The sequence below is a fragment of the Rhinatrema bivittatum genome, chromosome 2 (assembly GCF_901001135.1).
Source record: "Rhinatrema bivittatum chromosome 2, aRhiBiv1.1, whole genome shotgun sequence".
Lineage (NCBI taxonomy): Eukaryota > Metazoa > Chordata > Amphibia > Gymnophiona > Rhinatrematidae > Rhinatrema > Rhinatrema bivittatum.
The window spans coordinates 132,042,752-132,064,809 of NC_042616.1; the positions used below are offsets into that span (position 1 = coordinate 132,042,752).

A 22,058-nucleotide genomic window follows, 5' to 3' on the forward strand; every position below is an offset into this window, starting at 1 on the left:
TTTAGTCATCTACATTCAAGTACTAAATCAACTCTGATACGGCTGAACAGATGAAAAACCTGTTATAAATTATCCACTCATTACTAACACCAGGGCTGAAAAAACTATTTGAAAAATTCTAGGGGCCAGCAAGTAATTTTTAGGAGCCATAGGGATGATGAACTTCAATCCTTGAGTACCCCAACAAATATGGTTTTCAAAACAAAGTATGCAATTAAATATGGATCTTCAGTCAAATCTATGCAAATGAATCCAAAATTTTCACTGTAGAAATGATGAGAACCAATCCTGCATGTAGAACTTGGGAAGACTGGAATTTGCCATCACCAAACCAGGAATACACAAACTGATCCTCCCCACAACCCACATCTCTCTACTCCCATAATTTCTATTCCATCTCTTTCCACCCACCCCTCTCCAGGTTGTGCCTCTTCCACCTCCCCTATATCCTTTCCATTCACCTCTTTCTCCCCCATTCCCTCCCCACAATGCTTCTTTTACTTCCCTCACCCCAGCTCCTCTTTCCCTATGGTGCTCCTCATCCTTTTCACCCATCTCACCTTCTCTTATCCCATGGTGCTCCTTTTCCCCTACCCCCAACCATCTCCAACTCTCCCCTTCTTGTTCCCTTTAATCTTCTCTTTCCATGGTGCTCCTCTTCTTCCCTTTTCCCTACCCCCCCATCTCGGTCTACTATGTGTACATTCTTTTACTTGTGTCCCCAAAGCAATTCCTCCTTCCAATCTTAGCTCCCTGTGACCCCATAGTCAGCCAGCAGCAGAGGGACAGGAAGTATGCTCCAAGGTTATTCATCTCCTTCCCTTTCCCTCTGGTACTCTTCTTTTAGAAAATAGAAAGGAGAAGATGCTACAGGGAATCAAACTGCAATTTCCATGTTGCCAACTTGATTCCTATAGCAGTCTACTGGGGAGAAAGGATGCCATGGCAGTGTTTGGAATTCTGTCTGGCACCTCTCAAAAAACACTGCCAAACCACAGACACTTCTCCTCACCAGCCAAAATGGAGTTAAATGCCAGGAGCCTAGTGGATCATCTCACTACAGAATCTGGGAATCAGCTTTCAAATTTTTGACACCTGGGAGAGAGGATGCTTGGAAAATGTCCAGCCTTAACATTTATAATGTGATTGTTTTTTCTTCTAAATCGCAGATCAAATGTAAGTTAAATTCATATAACACCTTTCATCCAAAAAAAAAAAGAGTCACAATATTTTGTCATGTTCGGTATTTAAAAAAAAAAAAAAAAAAAAATGTCATCTCTGAGATGGATGATCTGGAAGCACATATGTATTTAGTACTTATATTTGGTGACTTTCCAAAGAGAAAAAGCACTATTATTCACTTACAGATGAATACATTTATTTGCATTTGATTTAAAAGTATGAAAACAAAAATGGCAAACTGAAGAGATGTAATCTAATAGTAAGTGCACCAACCCACAAATTTGATGAGACTTCATGGAATGCAGATTTGAATCACCAATGACATAGCAATTTGACACATTACTTTTCTGTGCCATGGCTTATCCAACAATAATTTAACATTAAAGCTGTACCTTCTCATATGTCTAGTTAGAAGCCATCACGTATATCAGAACCAAGATGGTTTTCCAAATGCATAACTATCTGACCATGAGATATATAGAAATAATTGTGGTTTGGAAGGGCATGAATCACAAGTGAAGTGGATCTTTAAAGTGTTTTCCTGCAATTTGAAATTAATGATGCAAACAGAACACATACATATATTTTTAAAGATCATAATGACTTTAATACTTCAATTTATATGAAGCCAGACTAACATTAAGTTGGGTTATGACTTTATCTCTTAATCTTTTGAAAATGTACTGCAGGTGAACTCCGCAGATTATGAAGGCTGTGTCCATTTTACCAACAAATGCAGCAGACGTGTCCTTTATTTTTCTTCTCTCCCTCATTTTAGGCCTGATTTTAAAAGGGCCACTTGCGTAAATTTCAAAAGTTACGTGCCAATTGCTGGACCTGCTGAAGGGGCAGCGCCATTAGCCGCTGTTCCGGGGAAGCTTGCGGCAGCAGCTGGCCGGCGTATGGAAGTTATTTACTGCTCCTCCGGACAAGTATTAAAATAAAAAATTAGGGGTTAGGTAGGGTTAGGGGAGGAGAGGAGAAAAGGTAGGAAGGGTAGGGGTTAGAGAAGTTCCCTCCCAGTCCACTCCTTAATTGAAACGGACTGGGAGGGAACCGGGGAAGGCCTACTCACGTCGCTGTGCGTACTGTGCAGGGAGTAGAATCTGTCCACTTTGTGATTCAGTTCGGATGCAAAGAGGTCTATTGTTGGTAGACCCCAGTGTTGGAAGATTCTGGTCGTTACCACAGGATCCAGAGACCACTCATGGGGATGGTACTGTCGACTGAGGCGATCTGCTACGATGTTTTGTATGCCTGCAAGTTAAGTGGCTCGGAGATGCATGGAATATGCAAGGGCCCAGGCCCAGATCTGCGCAGCTTCTTGGCAGAGGAGATAAGAGCCTGTGCCGCCCTGCTTGTTCAAGTACCACATTGCAACTGTGTTGTCCGTTTGTATGAGAACAGTCTTGTGTGAAAGGCAGTCCTTGAACACAGAGCATAACGTATAGCTTGAAGCTCTAGGAAGTTGATCTAAAACGTTGTTTCAAGCTGTGTCCAAGTACCTTGAGTTTGAAGATTGTTCACGTGAGCTCCCCAACCCAAGTTGAATGTGTCTGTGGTTAAAGTCACTTGCGGAACTGGTTGCTGGAAGGGTAGACCTGTTAGCACATGGACAAACAAAGCCAACCAGAGAAGCGATAATCGCAGCTGGTAGGTTATTTGAATCTGGGATGAAAGCGGTTGAGTGGCTTGCAGCCACTGAGATTTCAATGTCCATTGTGTGATTCTCATGGCCAGCCTGGCCATAGGAGTGATGTGGACCGTGGAAGCCATGTGGCCAGCAACGTTAGGAATTGATGGGCTGAGGCTGTGTGCGCCTCTGCCCGGTCGATGGGCAGGAAGGCCTTTGCGACTGTGGTGTCTAGATCTGCTCCGATGAAAGTAAGGAGGTGAGATGGAGTGAGGTGAAGTATTACCCAACGAGTGTAGCAGATTGATAGTGAGATTGAGAGCGTCGAGAGCTCCTTGCTTGGAACGGCTTTTGATCAGCCAGTCGTCCAGGTAAGGCAACATGTGTATGCTTTTCTTGCGTAGATGGGCTGCAGCCACTGCTAGGCGCTTTGTAAATACAGGGGGTGCCGAGGCAAGCCCGAAAGGCAGAACCTGGTACTGATGATGTTGATGTCCCACTAGGAGACGCAGGTATTTGCGATGATGTGGGGGATAATGGAATGTGAGCGTAAGCATCCTGAAGATCCAGAGAACAGAGCCAATCTCCTTTTTGCAGAAGAGGAAGCATGGTGACCAAGGACACCATCCTGAATTTTTCTTTTTGTAGAAATTTGTTGAGATTGCAGAGGTCTAAGATGGGGTGTGGCCGCCTGATTTCTTTGGAATGAGAAAATAATGGGAGTAGAATCCTCTGCCCTGCTGTGCCCGGGGAACAGCTTCCACAGCCCTGGCGCCCAGAAGGGTGGAGAGTTCTGACTCTAGAAGGGTCATGTGATCTTTTTGCATCCACAGTGGATTGGGTGGTGAATCCGGGGGTACCATGAGGAAATTTAGATGGTATCCCTGGATTATGATGGATATAACCCATTGGTCTGTGGAAATGTTGAGTCAGTTGGTTATGAAGTGGTGAATTCAACCTCCTACTGGCAAATCTGGGTCTGGGTTTGTGGAGCGGCTGCTGTTCTTTGGATAGGTTTCAAAATCCAGAGGCTTGGCCTGTTTGAGGTGGTGGCTGAAGCCTGGATGTGCTCTCAGATGGCCTGATTGGCCTCACGCGAAATGTAGGTAGGTAATATCTGCGTGGGCGATAAAACTGTTTTCTAGTCTCCCTTCTCGTGGATCTTCTTGCAGAGGAAGGGACTTCGGTAGTAACTTTGGATAATTTCTGCAGGGTCTCATTATGGTCTTTTAGTTGAGCCACTGCATCTTGTATCTTGTCTCCGAATAGGTTTTCACTGGTACATGGCAAATCAGCAAGTTTGTCTTGGACTTCAGGTCTCAAGTCAGATGCTTTCAGCCAGGCCCACCTTTTGGCGCTGATGCCAGTGGCCGACAAGCTGTTTCAAAAGAGTCGTAAGCAGCATGAACCTCATATTTCCCAGCCTCAAGGCCTTTCTGTAGTATGGCGTTGAGACTATCTTGCTATTGTTGGGGGAAGAGAGAGTCAGCTATTCCCTGAATCTGCTTCCAGAGATTCCTTTGGTACGTCATGTAAAGTTGGTATGCAGCTATGCGTTTCACTAACAGAGTCCTGAAACATCTTGCGACCCAAAATATCAAGGAATGTTTGGTCTTTGCCAGGAGGTGTTGAAGAGTGAGGGCGCAGTCTTCTCGCCTTCTTCTGTGCAGACTCAACTCCCACCGACTGATGGGGAGTTTTGGCTTTTGGAATCCAGGAATATGTTGGACCAGATAAGTTGCATCTGTCCTCTTATTCACTGGCTGGACAGTACAAGGATGCTCCCAGAGACAATGCTGGAGATCCACTAGCACTTCGTGGACAGGGACAGCCATAACTTCTTTCGGAGCATCAACAAACTGAAGAACTTCCAATGTTTTATCGTGTGTGTCCTCCTCTGTAATCAGGTCAAAGGGGATTGTCTCGGACATCTCCTTTACAAAATTAGCAAAGGAGAGGTCTTCTGGTGGAGATTTTCTCCTTTTTTCTGGAGGAGATGGTTCTGATAAGATGTCCTCCATGGATGTGTTGGTGTTAACATCTTCCCAAGTGTCAGAAAGTGTCTCTAGTTGGGATACTGAGGGAGGGAAGAAGGTTGGTACTGTAGGACGTGTTGGCACCGATGGATCCTTCCATGGCGGATGCGGTGGCACAGACTTGGTTTTCGGCAGCACCAAAGGCATCGAGGGGAAACGTGGGCTTCTCAGTCACAAAAGCCCTGATGGACCAGGCATCGGTTCCGGCTTCAATGCAATCTGTGTTGAAAGGGGACTGGAGTCTGTGCCTTCGTTTACTGAGGACCCCAGAATGGGAATCGGGAATTTCAGAAACTTTACGGGTTGCTTTGGCATCGGTGGACCGGGTTGTGTCAGAAGTGCACCGATGAGTGTATCCAATCGGGTTAGCAACAGCGTAAATATCGATGTCTCCGGTGTTGGTATGGGAGCCGGCATCGATGGCTGTAAGTCTCAGAGCATCAAGCACTGCCTGGTGGATGAAACCATCCAGTAGTTCCCTGAAAGCTGGTGTAGATATCGCAGCTACAGGGGGAGGCAGGCTAGACGCTACTGGCACCTCCACAGAAACTTGTGGGGGCTCAGTGCCCGGCACCGATATCGGTGGGGATCGCCTTGGTTTCTCAGGTGGAGAGGGGGTTAAAGGCTCCTCTACCCATGTTCTCTTCGCAATCGGCTTGATAGCCATCGAGGCTGATGCGGTGCCGACACAGGGAGTAGACTCGCGTCGGTGCCGGTGCTTCCCTCTGTGCTCAGTCCAGTCTTTTTCCGGCACAGAGGAAGACGATATGGAGTCGGTGACAGGCGGTCACCACTGCCCTGGTGATCCCTGGCGAGATTTGATGACCAGTTTCTTCGATGCTCCTGCCGGTGACAATTGGGTGGACGTCAATGGAGTCAACTTGATTTTAAACAGGGTCTCCATCTTGTTGAGGCGAGCCCGCCTACCCTTCGGAGTCATCTGGGCACAACTTGGGCAGTGAGAAATGTCATGTGATGAGCCAAGGCACAGCACACAGACATCATGTGGGTCGGTAATCGACATGGTATGAGGGCACTCCGGACATTTTTGGAAAGCTGACACCATGATGGCAGAGGATGAGGTCCAAAAATGATCTATGGCCTGCAGACACTGAAAAAAAAAAATAGGTGGGCAGGAACCGACCAGAGACAGTGATTCTTTATTCACCGAGCGATGAAAACAATATCGCGATGGGAGACCCCTATGAGGGAACTTTAAAAAAAAAAAAAAAAAAAAAGTAATCTTCAAGTTTTTTCCCCGTGAGGAAAATTTGTGAGAGTTCTCACAGAGCTCCTAACCGCAAAGCAAACTGCAGCGCGGAAAAAAAGAGACTGAAGGGAGACCCCTGTGGCTACAAAGATTATGGCATGCTGGGCATGCTCAGTGTGCCAGTCAAAAGTTCTAAAAACTTTGAAAGAAAGGTTTTCCATGATAGGGCTCCATCCAGTGACATCACCCACATGTGAGGACTACCATCCTGCTTGTCCTGGGAGAAATATAAAGTTGAAAAAAAAATTCAACTGGCGTGAAAAGCAGCACGCGACTTCTAGGGTTCAAGCAGCTGCAGCTGCCACACAAAGTTCCAGAATGATTAAAGAAATCCATTATCATTTGGAAAACTATGAGAAGAGAAAGAAGGAAAGTCAGAATGACCACAAACACACCAAGGTGGCCAAGAAAGTGATTAGGCTGAAGACAAAGTTCTATCACAAACAGCGTCATGCTGAGAAGATTCAAATAGAGAAAAGTACAGAGATGCATAAAAAAGAAAAACAGCTAACCAAAGAACAATGAGAAGACCCCAATAGATGTGGTGCCAGCATATTTGCTAGATCAAGAGGGGCAGTCCCAAGACAAAGACCTCTCATCATGAGTAAAAAGTGGAAGATAAAAGCAGGTAAATAAGACAATCCGTTGCCAATGTCCATGCACAAAATAGAACATGTTTAAAAATCTGTACAAAGCAAATGAAGAAAGCCTGGAAGAGAATGGTCAAAATTTCCTTTATCAGGGATGGTTTTACTCAAACTACCCAAATATCAAACATTTATTACATTTTAAGAAAGCTCATGTAACTCACATAATTCAATGACACTTTCAGCCTACCTATCTTTGGTGTCAAGAAAAGCTCTTGCTCTCTATACACAATCAGGCCGATACAGTAAAGTGTGCTCTGGCGGAGCGCACTGTTAGACCCCGGTTGGATGCGCGTTTTCCACGCGCTATTTTTACCCCTTATACAGTAAGGGGTAATAGCGCGTGGAAAACACGCATCCAACCTCCCCCCCCCCCCCGAAACTAATAGTGCCTGCAACATGCAAATGCATGTTGCAGGCACTATTAGTATTCCCACGCGATACAGAAAGTAAAATGTGCAGCCAAGCCGCACATTTTACTTTCAGAAATTAATTTCAGCCGGCATCGAGGAAAGTGTACAGAAAAGCAGAAAAAACTGCTTTTCTGTACACCCTCCGACTTAATATCATAACAATATTAAGTCGAGGGCCTAAAAGTAAAAAAAAAAAATAAAAATTTAAATCTGCCCACGGCCCGCGGGTTGGAAGATAAGACGCTCAATTTTGCCAGCGTCCGTTTTCCAAACCCGTGGCTGTCAGCGGGTTCGAGAACAGATGCCGGTAAAATTGAGCGTCGGCTGTCAAGCCCGCTGAAAGCATCGCTTCGGTCAAAAAGGAGGCGCTAGGGACGAGCTAGTGTCCCTAGCACCTCCTTTTACAACGGGCCCTCATTTGAAATTTTTTTTTCTGAATCTCGCGCTCAGAAGAGCCAGCACTCGCCGGCTCTCCCATGGGGTTTTCTGTATCGGCCTGAATATTAGGTGTAATTACCAAAAGGTGGCTGAAGTGAAAGGCAGCTTAGCCTCTGACATAAGGCGGCAGTTATCTAGCATAAATACGCCCAACCCAGAAATTGATGGCTGCATTAATGCAGTTTTGGTTCTTGTAATTTCATACTTCACTCTTACATGCACTGCCTTTAGAAAAAAAAAAAGACTTTGGGTTTTATTGAAATAGAAAATGTGTCATCTTAACAGCAGTTCAATAAGCAAGAGAAGAACTACAGATGTAATAAAGGTGGACCAATGGAGTGGGGCTGCAATGCAGATTAAATCTGCTTATAATTCATTCAGTTGGTAGTATAAAAGCTTACTTTATACAGTAAGCTTTTGTCTGTTACACAGGACACTGGCAAAATAAAAACAGATTGTTTAAAAAAATGAATACAGTGAGCAGTCTGATGATAGTGGCACCTTTAAGTTTTTCATCAGTTCTTAGCCAACTCAACACTCAAGTGTTTATTTTTAAGTATTTGAAAACTGGAAAAAGATCAAACACTGAAAAACGAACGTGACTGGTAACATCTATCATCCATTTGATTGTGCTGATGCAAATCTGAGGCATTTAAATTGGGCCAAACAGCTTGCAATCAGAGTATGGTTGTTTTTAGTAAAGATATAGTGCAGCTACCTGTTAGTTTTCAGGCTCCATGTAACTGTTTTTTTGACAACTAGGCTCAAAATTTATTAACATGCAAGCTGAGAAAATAGTATTCTGAAAACTGAAAACTATATCTAAACCTTTAAAGGAATAGAATTTATCAAGTACTGAGAAACTTATCAGGATTTTTTGAATTTAAGATATTGGAGATCAAGCAAAAGCAATCCCAAGCTTGCAAAACACAAGTGGTATTCTGGAATTGCAATTGCTGCCTACATAAGAAAATAAACGCCAAACTGGGTCAGACTAAGGGTCCATCAAGCCCAGCATCCTGTTTCCAACAGTGGCCAATCCAGGCTAAAAGTACCTGGCAAAAACCCAAAAACTAAGTATATCTAATGCTACTGATGCCAGTAATAGGAGTGGTTATTTTCTAAGTCAACCTTTTTTAAACCCAGCTACACTAACCAAATCCCCTGGAAACAATTTCCAGAGTTTAATTGTGCACTGAATGAAAAAGAATTTTCTCTGATTAGTTTTAAATGTGCTACATACTAACTTCATAGAGTGCCCCCTAGACCTATTACCCAAAAGAGTAAATAACCGAATCACATTTACCCGTTCTAGACCTCTCATGATTTTAAACACCTCTATCATATCCTCCCTCAGCCCTAACCTCTTTAGTCTTTCCTCATAGGGGAGCTGTTCCATCCCTTTTATCATTTTTGTTGCTCTTCTCTGTACCTTTTCCATCGCAACTATATCTTAATAGGTGGTCACTTTTTCTTCTCCAGTTAACCAGAAAAAACACTTCCACACACTCATGAAGGAAATGGAGAAACAAAAACTAAATATGCTTTCACAAACAAATAGCTTTTCTATAAATAAAGGATGTACTCTCAGTACAGAAGAATGCTGGGCTGCATAGAGAGAGGAATTTCTAGTAAGAGAAAGGAAGTGATGATCCCCTTGTACAGGGCCTTGGTGAGGCCCCACCTAGAGTACTGTATCTCCAAAGGGACAGAGACAGGATGGAGGCGGTCCAGAGAAGGACAATCAAAAAAGTCATTTTATGAAGACCATCCACCTATGAGGAGAGATTAAAGAACCTAAATATGTACACCCTGGAGGAGAGGAGCAGAGGTGATATGATACAGACTTTCAGATATTTGAAAGGTTTTAATGATTCATGGTCAATATCAAACCTTTTACAATGGAAAAAAATCAGTAGAACTAGGGGTCACGATTTGAAGCTCCAGGGAGGAAGACTCAGAACCAATGTCAGGAAGTATTTCTTCACGGACAGGGTGGTGGATGCCTGGAATGCCCTTCCGGAGGAAGTGGTGAAGACTAAAACTGTGAAAGATTTCAAAGCGGCGTAGAATAAACACTGTGGATCCATAAAGGCTAGAGGTTGGGAATGAAGACAAGAGCCATGGGGGTGGCTTGCTGGAATGTTAACTACTACCTGGTGATTACTACCCTTACTCAAAATAAAATCCCTTGCACGGTTAATGCAACCCCAATATTGCTCTTCTTCAACAGCAAAGGGAAATGTGGAAAAGAGGATTTGCATTCAGATAACAACCAAAAAAGGACTGAGCTTCACAATCTGGGTAAACAAATAAGCGCAGGGGTAGTTTGCTTATTACGGCGGTTACTACCCTAAACTAATTAAGCCTGATACATCACTTTGAATACATATACAGTGCTGCTCTTTGCTTCTACGGCAGGGGGAAAAAGTGGAAAACAGGATTTACATTCAGGCAACAGCCAACAAGGACTGAACTTCACAATCTGGGTAAACAATCGTGGGGGTAACTGCTTATTACAGCAGTTAATACCCTAAACCAATTAAGCCTGATACATCACTTTGAAAGCATATAGAGCGTTGCTATCTGCTTCAACTGTAGGGGGAAGTGAGGAAAACAGGATTTACATTCAGACATCATCCAACAAGGCATCGCTCTGTGCAATCTGGGTAAACAAGCATCGGGGGTAACTTGCTTGATGCAGTGGTTACTACCCTTAACCATTAAGCCTTATGATTTACCACCGATGCAACTCCAACGTTACTCTCTGCATCAATGACAGGGGATGGCAGGAAATTTGAATCAAACAGTTACCAACAAGATCCCTGAAATTGGTGGTTGGTGAAACAGATAAGTAAGGGAAAATAAGAGTGGCAGCTTGCTGGGCAGATTAGATGGGCCGATTGGTCTTTTTCTGCCATCATTTCTATGTTATAGTAAAACTATTTTATGTTATGTGATTTTATTATTTTACATGTTACCTTTATTGTAATTGTTCATATTTTTCTTGTGCACCACTCTTGTTTGTTCAGTGCATACTTATGCCAGGGGGTTGATCAGCTGGGAGGCACATGTGGATAAGTGCAAGGTGATACATATAGGGAAAAATAACATGCTGTAGTTACACAGTTGGGTTCCATATTAGGAGCTATACCCAGGAAAAAGATCTAGGCCTCATAGAGGATAATACATTGAAATAGTCTGCTCAGTGTACTTTGGCAGTCAAAAAAGCAAACAATGTTAGAAATTATTAGGAAGGAAATGGTGAATAAAACGGAAAATGTCATAATGCCTCTGCATAGCTCCATGGTGAGACTGCACCTTGAATATGTGTACAATTCTGGATGCCGCATCTGAAAAAAAAAAAAGATGTAGTTGTTGAACACCTTCCACACTCAGACATCCGCCATGGAGATTGCCGGACGCCTGGACTGAAGAAGGGTAGTAATGATAGTCTCAGAATAGCCTTTCAATCGCAACTGCCGCCTCTCAAAAAGCCAGGTCATGACACAAAAGTGATCCTCCCGATCCGAGAAGATGGGACCTTGACACAACGGCCCCTGCAGATGAGCTAGATGAAGGGGTCCGTTGACGGCCAAATGATCCAAATCCATGAACCCCAGCCAACGTGGCCACTCGGAAGCCACAGAGCCAGGATGGGTGTCTATGCGCCGTAGTTCATGCCCTATGAGGAGCCACGGAAGGAAGACAAAGAAGGATCCCCCTTGGCCACGGTCACACCAGAGCATCAAGTCCCACTGAATTGACATCCCATCTGCGGCTGAAGAACCGAACTGTCTTTGCATTGAGCCGTGTCGCCATGAGGTCCAGTTGAGGAATCCCCCCACCAGGCACAAATAAGGTTCCAGGCTTCCAGGAACAGCTCCCACTCCCCTGGATCCAGCTGCTGATGGCTGAGAAAGTCTGCTTGCACATTGTCTACTCCAGCAATGTGGGAAGCTGCGATCCCTTCTATGTGGTGTTCCACCCACACAAACAGCAATTGAGCTTCCCGAGCCACCACTTGACTCCTGATGCCGCCTTGATGGTTGATGTACGCCACCCGTCGTTGCATTGTCCGAGAAAACCCAAACCATGTGACCTTGTACCATCGGCAGAAATTTTTCCAAAACTCTGTGCATGGCCCTCGTCTCCAAGCGGTTGATTGACCAGGATTTCTCCTCCAGTGACCAACATCCCTGAGCCGAGTGACCCAGGCACACTGCTCCCCAGCCCTTGAGACTGGCATCCATGGTCACCACCATCCACTCCAGGATGACTAAACTCATTCCCTTCTCCAAATGGGGCCAAGATAGCCACCACGACATGCTGGCCCTGGCTTCCTTCCTAGCAGCAGTGGAAAGTGGTATTGTTCTGACGTTGGATCCCAGTGAGACAACAGGAATCTCTGCAGGGACGCATGTAAGCGAAAGCCCATGGGACCAGCTCCAACGTCGAGGCCATGGAGCCTAGGACCTGTAAGTAATCCCAGACCTTCGGAATGTGGAGGTGTAACAACCGCTCGACCTGCCAATGCAACTTGGTCAACCTGTCCACCGTCAGGAACACCCAGCCGGACATCGAATCAGGCATCCAGGTACTCCAGGGATTGCAAGGGTGTCAGCTGACTTCGCCAGGTTCATAACCCAGAGAGCGTAACATCTGGCGAACTCGGTCCACTGCCCTAACACACTCTTCCTGTGTCTTGCCCCGGATAAGCCAATCAAGGTATGGGTGCACCAGCACCCCTCCCTTCCTTAATAATGCCACTACCACAACCATCATTACCTTGGTGAAGTTTCGCAAAGCCGTGGCAAGTTCGAATGGAAGCGCCCGGAACTGTAAGTGCTGCCCCAGTACCTTGAACGGCAGAAACCTCTGATAACCCTGCTGTATGGGGATGTGCAAGTAGGCCTCGGTGAGTTCCAATGATGCCAGAAATTCCCCCTTGCGGACTGCCACAATCACCGTGCGTAGTGTCTCCATCCGGAAACGTAGGACCTTCAAGCTCCCGTTCTCCTTCTGGAGATCCAAGATGGAACGGAAGGTTCCCTCCTTCTTCGGAACCACGAAGTAGACTGAGTACCGTCCTTGACCCTGCTCGTTCTTTGGCACCGGGAGAATAGCCTCCAGGCTTATGGCCTCTCACTTGCTGAGGGAAACAGCGCGATTCCAGAAAGGTGTCTTCGAGCAGTTGAGAAAACTCTAAGCTGATCCTGATCACCTCAAGAACCCTCTGATCAGATGTAATCTTCTCCCACTCCTCGTACAAACGGGACAAGCAGCCCCCAACTGCTACTGGAGAAGAGTGGGTGGGCCGGTTCTCATTGGGTTGGCTTACTGCCTCCAACCCCCAAGCCAACGCTGCCCTTGGAGGGTCATCTGGAAGATCAAAAGGACTGCTGGCAGGCGGCTGGCTGCTTAGATCCCGAGGGAGCCACTCCTCTTCCGGAACGAAAACACTGACTCACGAAAACAAGAGCGACCAGAGAAAGACTTCTTAACATTCTTCTTGTCTTCCCAGCAATTTATTACCCTTAATTTCTCCCACTGCCCACATCCTCCCTGAAAAGAAGCTTCCCCTTAAAAGGAAGTTGACATGACAAGACTTGGACCACATCCGCCATCCAGTGGAGCAGCCACAAAAGGCGCCTTTCTACCAACGTGGAAACCATACTGCGAGCCACTGTGCACATTAAATCATAAGAAGCGTCCACCACATTAGGCCATCCCCACCCCCAGATGGGCTGCCTGAACAGGGAAGAGTACTCCCGAAGCCATTTATTCCTGAGGCTTCTGAATCCAACATAGGCAGGCGCGCTGCATCATACTAGCGCAAACCGCAGCGTGAAGACCCAACGTGGAGACCTTGAACATCAGCTTGAGTTGAATCTCCAGCTTGCGATCCTGTGCATCCTTCAGAGTGGCAGCCCCTGCCACTCGAATCATGGTCTTCTTGGTCACCGCCGAGACAGCGGCATCCACCTTAGGAGTCTTAAGGTGGTCCAAATGCTCCTCCAACAGGGGAAGAGCTTTGTCATTGCCCTCCCCACGTTTAATCCCACCCTTTGGGGTATCCCACTCCCAACTAATCAGCTTTTGAATCTTCTTGGAATAGGGAAAGCGCTCGGCGGGCCTCTTAGACCATCCAGGACCGGATTAACTCCTTCGCTATCTGACTCTTCCTGAGCCAGCTTTACTCCCAATTCCTCCAAAACCTGGGGAATAAGAGGTCTCAACTCCTCCCCTCTTAAATAGGCAGACCACCCAGGAGTTGTCTCCGTCCAGCCCGGCACCTTCAAGGAGAGTCTCATTGTCTTTACTTGCATCCAGACCAGGGGCGAGATCTTCGTCTGGCTCATCCGGGTCCACTACCGGAGAGGAGTCTCCCTCTCCTTGCGGATCTTCTGAGTCCATCCCATCCTCCCTATCCACTTCTGGATGTCCAGGATGAGGCCCCTGCATCTTTGGAGAGACCACAGAGGTAGATGAGGCCTCTTAGAGGAACCCAAGCCTGTCTCCCTGGGTCTACGCTTAGCTGCCTTCTTAGCCAAGGCGGCCTCATGGAGCAGTACGACAAATTTGGGCAAAAACCTTCCAGAGTCCAGAGGTATGTCCTCAGAATCACTGGAAGTCAAGCTAGGGTCTACATCATCCCTCTGCTCGACACCCTGAACTGCAGGGGTGGGGGGGCTGTCAGCTGAAATGATGCGGTCCGCAGCCCCTTCGGAGGTCTCAGGCATGGAGACCCTCACCTTGGGCTCTGCCAGAGACCCTGAGGACTGAGAAGCTTTCCTGGGCTTCTAAGGCTTAGAGGAGAATCCCTCTCCCCCCCAAAGCACAAGAAGTGCAAAGGGAGAGGGAGTTTAGGTAGGCAGACCATACTCCAACAAGCTTTGAAAGCCGCAATCTGCAGCTTGTCCGCCATCTTGCTGCCCCCGCAGGAAAAATCTGTTACCAAATGGCTGGCCCACATGGCCTGAAGGCTGCTGGAGACGCTGCCCCTTCTTCAGTGAAAACTGAAGTATTTATTTAGCATTTCTGCTTTTCCTCATCTCTTCACACACTGTTACTCATCTCCTCAATCTTTCAATACCACTTCTGGCCTTCCTTTCTCACTGACATATCTAAATAAAGTTTTGTTGCCACTTTTTACTTCTTTTGCTATTTTTTCTTCAGTTTGTACTTTGGCTATCCTGACTTCTTTTCAGCTTTCAGTGATTTGTAGTTATTCAACACTAATCTTTCAACCTTTACTTTTTCAGCCACCTCATTGGTAAACCATATCTATTTTCTTTTCTTCTTACTTTTATTAAAGTTTCTTGACATAAAGGTCTGCTGCCCTCACTATAGCACCTTTTAGTTTAGCACGCTGTTCTTCTATTTTGCCCACCTCCTCCTACCCTGCTAAAGTCTCATTTAGGTACCCCTCTGTTATATAAAGCTAAAAGTTGCCAATTTAAAAAATACTGATAGTTATATGACTCCTCCATGCCTTAGCAGTAATATCAAATCATATTGTATGATGGTCACTGGTGCTAAGGAATGTATCTACCTGGACATTTGAGACAGTCACCATTTCTAAGTTCCAGGTCCAGTATCACCTTTTCTCTCATGAGTTACCTTTTCTCTAGCTGACCTATTAAATACAGAAATTTTGCACAAAGCACTCACCATTATCCACAAATCCATACACAACCAACTTCCTTTAGACCTTCGGTTCCCTCTCAAACTATACACATCTGCAAGACCCATCAGAGCGGCACACAAAGGAACCCTTCAAGTTCCCCCAATTAAATCCGCCCGTCTAACCTCCACGAAAGAACGAGCATTCTCCACAGTTGGCCCCATCATCTGGAACAACCTGCCGACTGATCTAAGACTGGAACCCTGCCTGACTACCTTCCGAAAAAAATTCAAGACTTGGCTTTTCGTCCAAGCCTTCCCTTAAGCCTAACATTGCAACAGTTCTTTCATTTAGCCCAATAGACTAAATGTCCGACCCAGCCATTGTATATTCATTCGTGTTCATTCTCCAGTTTTTTCTGTCCTTTATTTCCTGGCTACTCTAGCCCCCAAGTTTATTCTCCCTGTTATTTGTATCTGCGCTTCGGCCTTCTTGTTATATGGTTTTGTTAAGTTAACCCCTAAGTTTGATGTAAACCGGCCTGATATGAAGCTTGTCATGAAGTTTGGTATAGAAAAATGTTAAATAAAATAAATGAGTTCCATCATCATTTGTTTGAGGCTAGTCCCTTGAAGGGAGTGCAGAATCTCTTTACTCCTAAATGAGTCTGCCAAGGTATGTGTCAATTAACATCTGGCAGGTTAAAATCTCCTACGAACACCATTGCTTATTAAGAGAACAAGAATAGTCAACAGAGCTTTCTCTTGACAACCCGAAGACTGCAAGTCAGTGACATACAACAGCCGGGAAAGCTAAGGGGCATAATTAGAGTTATTGGTAATAGACTATTTAAAAAAAATAAAAAAAAAAAAAGAAGAATACTGCCCTTATGCAGATCACTACTGAAAACCCACCTTAGGAGCTGTATTCAGTAGTGGAACCAATGCTAAGGAAGCTGAAAGAATGAAAGCAGTTACAAAGACAGCTGGTTAAAAGTCAGGAAACAGAAAGCAGGACCAAAAGGTTAGTTTTCCCAATGGAGAGAGATGACTAGTGATGTGCTCTAGGGATCTTACTGGGACTCATGCTGTTTAACATTCATAAATGATCTGGAAAAGGATTCTATGAGCAAGGTGATCAAATCTGCAAATAACAAAAAATTATTCTAAGTTGAGGACCTTCAGAAAGACCTTGCTAGTTTGAGGAACTGGGAATTTAAGTGGTAGATAGGATTATTTTTATTTGTATCGCCAAAATATAGGTACACAATGTTGGATTCCATATTAGGAGTTACCACCCAAGAAAAGGATCTGGAGTCATTACTGACAATGTATCCTCAGCTGTCAAAAAAAAGCAAATAAAATGTTTCTAGAGGCAGCCATCAAAAACAGCATATAAATATTAGGAATTATTCATAAAGGAAAGGAGAATAAATTGAAATCTACTTTATTTACATTTAATAACCTACTTGTACATGTAAAACTTCAAAGTGGAATACAATGGACACAGCATTTAACACCACGTCACATACCTCTCACCCATCTCAGCCCATCCTTTCCTCAGGTACATAATTCCAACACAAGAAACATAATCATCCCAAATACAATCCCAATATTAAACCCTTATCACTCTGATAAACAATTCATACACCTCTCTCCTACCCATCCAATCAAACCCTCCTAAACATCTTCTCAAATGCACAAAATCCCCACTCTACCCCAACATCCAAAGAACCAAAACAATTAACTCTCACAGCACTTGTATCTGACTACATAGCCAAACTGGTCCAACCCAATCCCTAAACTAACATCCCTAAAAACATCATACAGCATAGTAACCGTAAGGCATTTCATCACCAAATGGAAACCACATCCCATCTCCCATACCTACATAAGAACATGCCATACTGGCTCAGACCAAGGGTCCATCAAGCCCAGCATCCTGTTTCCAACAGGGGCCAATCCAGGCCATAACAATCTGGCAAGTACCCAAAAACTAAGTCTATTCCATGCTACTATTCCTAGTAATAGCAGTGGCTATTTTCTAAGTCAACTTAATTAATAGCAGGAAATGGACTTCTCCTCCAAGAACTATTCCAATCCTTTTTTTAAACACAGCTATACTAACTGCAGTAACCACATCCTCTGGCAACCAATTCTAGAGTTTAATTGTGCATTGAGTAAAAAAGAACTTTCTCCGATTAGTTTTAAATATGCCACATGCTAACTTCATGGAGTGCCCCCTAGTCTTTCTATTATCCGAAAGAGTAAATAACCGATTCACATCTACCCGTTCTAGACCCCTCATGATTTTAAACACCTCTATCATATCCCCCCTCAGCCGTCTCTTCTCCAAGCTGAAAAGTCCTAACCTCTTTAGTCTTTCCTCATAGGGGAGCTGTTCCATTCTCCTTATTTTGGTTGCCCTTCTCTATACCTTCTCCATCGCAATTAATTCTTTTTTGAGATGCAGCGACCAGAATCGTACACAGTATTCAAGGTGCGGTCTCACCATGGAGCGATAGAGGCATTATGACATTTTCCGTTTTATTCACCATTCCCTTTCTAATAATTCCCAACATTCTGTTGCTTTTTTGACTGCCACAGCACACAGCACACTGAACCAATGATTTCAATGTGTTATCCACTAGGACGCCTAGATTTCTTTCTTAGGTGGTAGCACCTATTCAGGATAACCTTAGTAATATTCATAAAAATAGATATGCATACAACAGAAGTAACTATTCAAACCAACTCTGGAATTTAAAAATACTCTGAAGCAACTGATTGTTCAAATAGCCAGGTCTGATTTTCTTTCAAAATATCAGATAATTTAATTCTAGGCAGGCCTCTAAAGGTATTGAGCTCCACGGTGATAGAGCCAAAAAATAGTAGTAGTACATTTGGTAACCATCACCTTATCTGTTTATCGATCCATGGTGCGACTGCACCTTAAGCATTGTATCAAAGACTCAAATAATACTATCCTGAAATTAGCTGGAAATACTTGTATGAAAACAAAAATATATAAATTATTCCGCTATATTGAATAGGTTCTTATAAGTATGTAGAAAGTGACCATCATACAGCTCCCTTGCAACACGTGGCTTATATGTGCAAGCCTTTACAAGCGCTAGGGCTTTTTAATCATAGGTCACTATATTAAAAAATTATTGTATACAGCATTGCACTTATCTTGCATGTAAAGTCCACGATGCAGCTGTATTAGAATTTTCCACACTTGGCTTTTAAAAGTTCAATGGTGCAGCAATGTGTGAGTCATCCGACACTGCAAGTGTTTCGTAGCGCTTTACTTCTTCTTCAGGGAACACAAAAGCTGCAAGCATTTATTATATTCTGAAATGTGGTCGATGTACCATCCGGAGAAATTCTGTCAGCAGTTTAGGTGCCACAAGCTACCTATGACATTTCTTCCCGGTATCAGACAGGTTGGATACCAGGAAGTAGCAGATTTGAAACAAATCAGAGAAAGGTTTTGTTTTTTTTTCACTCAATGCACAATCTGTGGAATTTGCCAAAAAATGTAGCTAAGGAATCTAGAATAGCCAGGTTAAAAGTGTTTCTGACAAGTTTCTAGAGAGAAATCTCTAGCAATAAGCAGTTGCTAACAAGGAATGGACCTAATCTTTGGCATATGCTAGGTACTTCCTATTGACTAACTGGCCCACCTTGGTCTAACCAAACATGGCATATCTTACACCAAAATAGTGCACTGCTATAACGCAAGCCCTACAGAAAGGCTTAAGAAACTCTAACAGTACTCTGTAGAAGAGGAGTTAGAAATACTCAAATATCTATGTTTCAATAACAAAAAAGATGTTAATGTTTTCCATAGGAAAAGCAGCCCTGAAGTTGAAAGACCAAATGAGGAAAATGTGCTTTACTGAGAGGGTGCTAGTAAACGTGCTTTACTAGAGTAAGACTACCAGCAGTAATAAAAACAATGGCAGAATTGAAAGGTGTGTGAAAGTGATAAGGACAAGATAGGAAAACGGGAGGAAGCTGATACCTTAAGTATGAGATGATCACCAAATATTTAAAGAGTCTCAAACATCGGTATCCTTTCAGTTTTAAAACACAAAAGCAAAGAACAACCTACAGTTGTGCTGAAAGGGCCAATTGCATATTTACAATTTTGATTTTTAAGAACTACCTCTGCATTCTCTTTTACTGACAATCTTGTTCATATTATCCCAGACACTGGCTTCTTAAAGTTTGAGTTGGCATAGCAGTATTACAAAATAATTAAGACTTTGTTAACAAAAAATAGTGCTACAGAAATCATTCAGTACTGCTGGTAGGGTAAAGAATGGAGGCCAGTACTTCGAATTATGAATTTTTACCTAATTTATTTGTTTACTTCCTGTAAAGCCTGTTGCTAATTTATTGTTTACTGTAAACCGAGGTGATGTATATCTTTACGTGCCGCGGTATATAAAAATCACTAAATAAATAAATAATGAGATATTAAAACATGCTTTATGCAAGTAGGATATCACATCAAATTCTTTCTACTCATATCCAAATACAAATCCTCACATCTAACATGCATACCACAATAGTTTCCCAACTAAGACCTGATGTATAAAAATAAGCACTACCACAGGTTCCTATATTTATTATGGACTCAAGGCAGACAAGTTTTCAACTACCATGTGTGAAGATTATTGCTGTACTAAATCAAAAAGTATTTCTGTCATTAACTCAAAACAGAGAAATTCACATAGAAAATGGTCTTTATAATTCTAACAGTTGACAAAACAGAAGCATTTCAATTTCAGATTATTTTTGGCCCTTGTAAAATCGAAGAAAGCAAAGTTGTCCTATTACACAGCTCTGCTTTCTGCCACATTTTTTCAGGGATCGATCCTCTAACTGCCATAGTCAATGCAGAGACAACACAAACACATGCATACACACACACCACCCCCCTTAGAAAACAATTGTTGGCTACAAATGAAATCTAATCAGACACCTTGCTTTCCACCCACTGCAGCAAGTGACCTAAGCTGTTTAATACTCCAATTTCTGCTGAATGCAAAGATGCTTCTACCATGGCCTCCAACAGGTATGTGGACACCCAGTAAACACAAGAGAGAATCTTCAGTAAAGATACAAAAATAGAATATTAGTCAATATTGCAGAACAGGTTTTATGGCTGCTTTTAGCTTTATCAACTATCAATGACTGTAAATATTTTGGCAGCAAAAGGACAGACCATTAAAACATTGTAATCCAAAGGGCAGTCACCAAATAGGAACTCCTGCTTTCAGGCACAATATTTATTCTCAAGTAACAGAACTCAAAATCACTAACTCTCTCCTGCTTTAGATGCTAGTGTACAAGGAAACCTGTAATACTGTATGACAGCTTAAGCATAAATATTAATGGTTGGAGTATAAACGTCAATGATTTTCACTAACTTCCTTTTTTTTTTTTAATTCTGGATATCAGAGGAAAAATGTACTTACCATCCTATCCCTCTCCATTATATATGCTTTGTTTTCCAGACCCTCACACGTCTAGCTGGGAGGTTATGGAAAGAGCATAAGAACATAAGTAATGCCATACTGGGTCAGACTGAGGGTCTATCAAGCCTAGTATCTGTTGCCAACAGTAGCCAAGCCAGGTCACAAGTACCTGGCAGGATCCCATATAAAAGATTCCATGCGGCTAACATCCAGGAAAACTACTGACTTTTCCAAGTCTACCTGGTTAATAAGTGTATGGATTTCTCCTCCAGGAACTTTTCCAAACCTTTTTAAAACTCAGTTAACTGCCTTTACCACATCTTCCAGTGATAAGCTCCAGAGCTTAATTGTGCATTGATTAAAACAAATTGGAGAATAAAATTTTTTAAAAGTGCTACTTAGTAACTTCATGGTGTCTCTCCTGGTCTTTGTATTTTTTGGAAAGAGTAATAACTAATTCATATTTACTCCTTCTACTTCATGATTTTATAAACCTCTATTCATATCCCGCCCCTCTTCTGCAAGCTGAAGAACCTTAACCTCTTAGCCTTTCCTCATAAGGGAGCTGGTTCCATCCCCCTTTATCATTTTGTTTGCCCTTTGCTATATCTTTTCCAATTCAATTATATCTTTTTTGAGATGAAGTGACCAGAATTGCATATAGTATTCTAGGTGCAGACTTCACCATGGAGCGATACAGGATATTATAACATTCTCCATATTATAACATTCTCCATTTTATCCATTTTATTAGTCATTCCTTTCCTAATAAATCCTAACATTCTGTTTGCTTTTTTTTTTTTTTTTTTAAGCGTGCTGCACACTGAGCTGAGTTATTTCAACATATTGTCCATGACGCCGCCCAGATCCTTTTCAAGGGTGGTAACTCCTAACATGAAACCTGACAGTTAGGATTACATGTCCCAATATGCATCACTTTGCACTTGTCCACCTTAAAATTCATCTGTTATTTGGATGCCCAGTCTCCCAAGGTCCTCCTGCAACTTCTCACAATCCGCTTGTCACCATATTTATTTCTTACCCTACCTATTTTCTGTGAAGTAGGAAAAAATGAGACAAGCTGCTTCATCAACAAACTTATCAAAACATATAATGCCAGTACCTGCCGGAGATATCCGTTCTGGAGAAGGGTTCATGGGTAATGATTCAGATGGACTGAACCAAATCACGGTGAACCTAGAAGATGTGGTAGACCTGATTGACGAACTGAAGAGTAGTAAATCACCTGGACCGGATGGTATACACCCCAGGGTTCTGAAGGAACTGAATTAAATTCAGACCTATTAGTAAAAATTTGTAA

General features: G+C 43.3%; 1 protein-coding gene and 1 pseudogene across 1 annotated transcript in view; one reads left to right on the plus strand and one right to left on the minus strand.

Moving 5' to 3' along the window:
- The window catches only part of WAC (WW domain containing adaptor with coiled-coil), a 317,083-nt gene that overhangs the window by 282,040 nt on the left and 12,985 nt on the right, over window positions 1-22,058 (minus strand). The window lies entirely within an intron of this gene.
- On the plus strand, window positions 6,440-7,017 carry LOC115085987 (annotated as a pseudogene).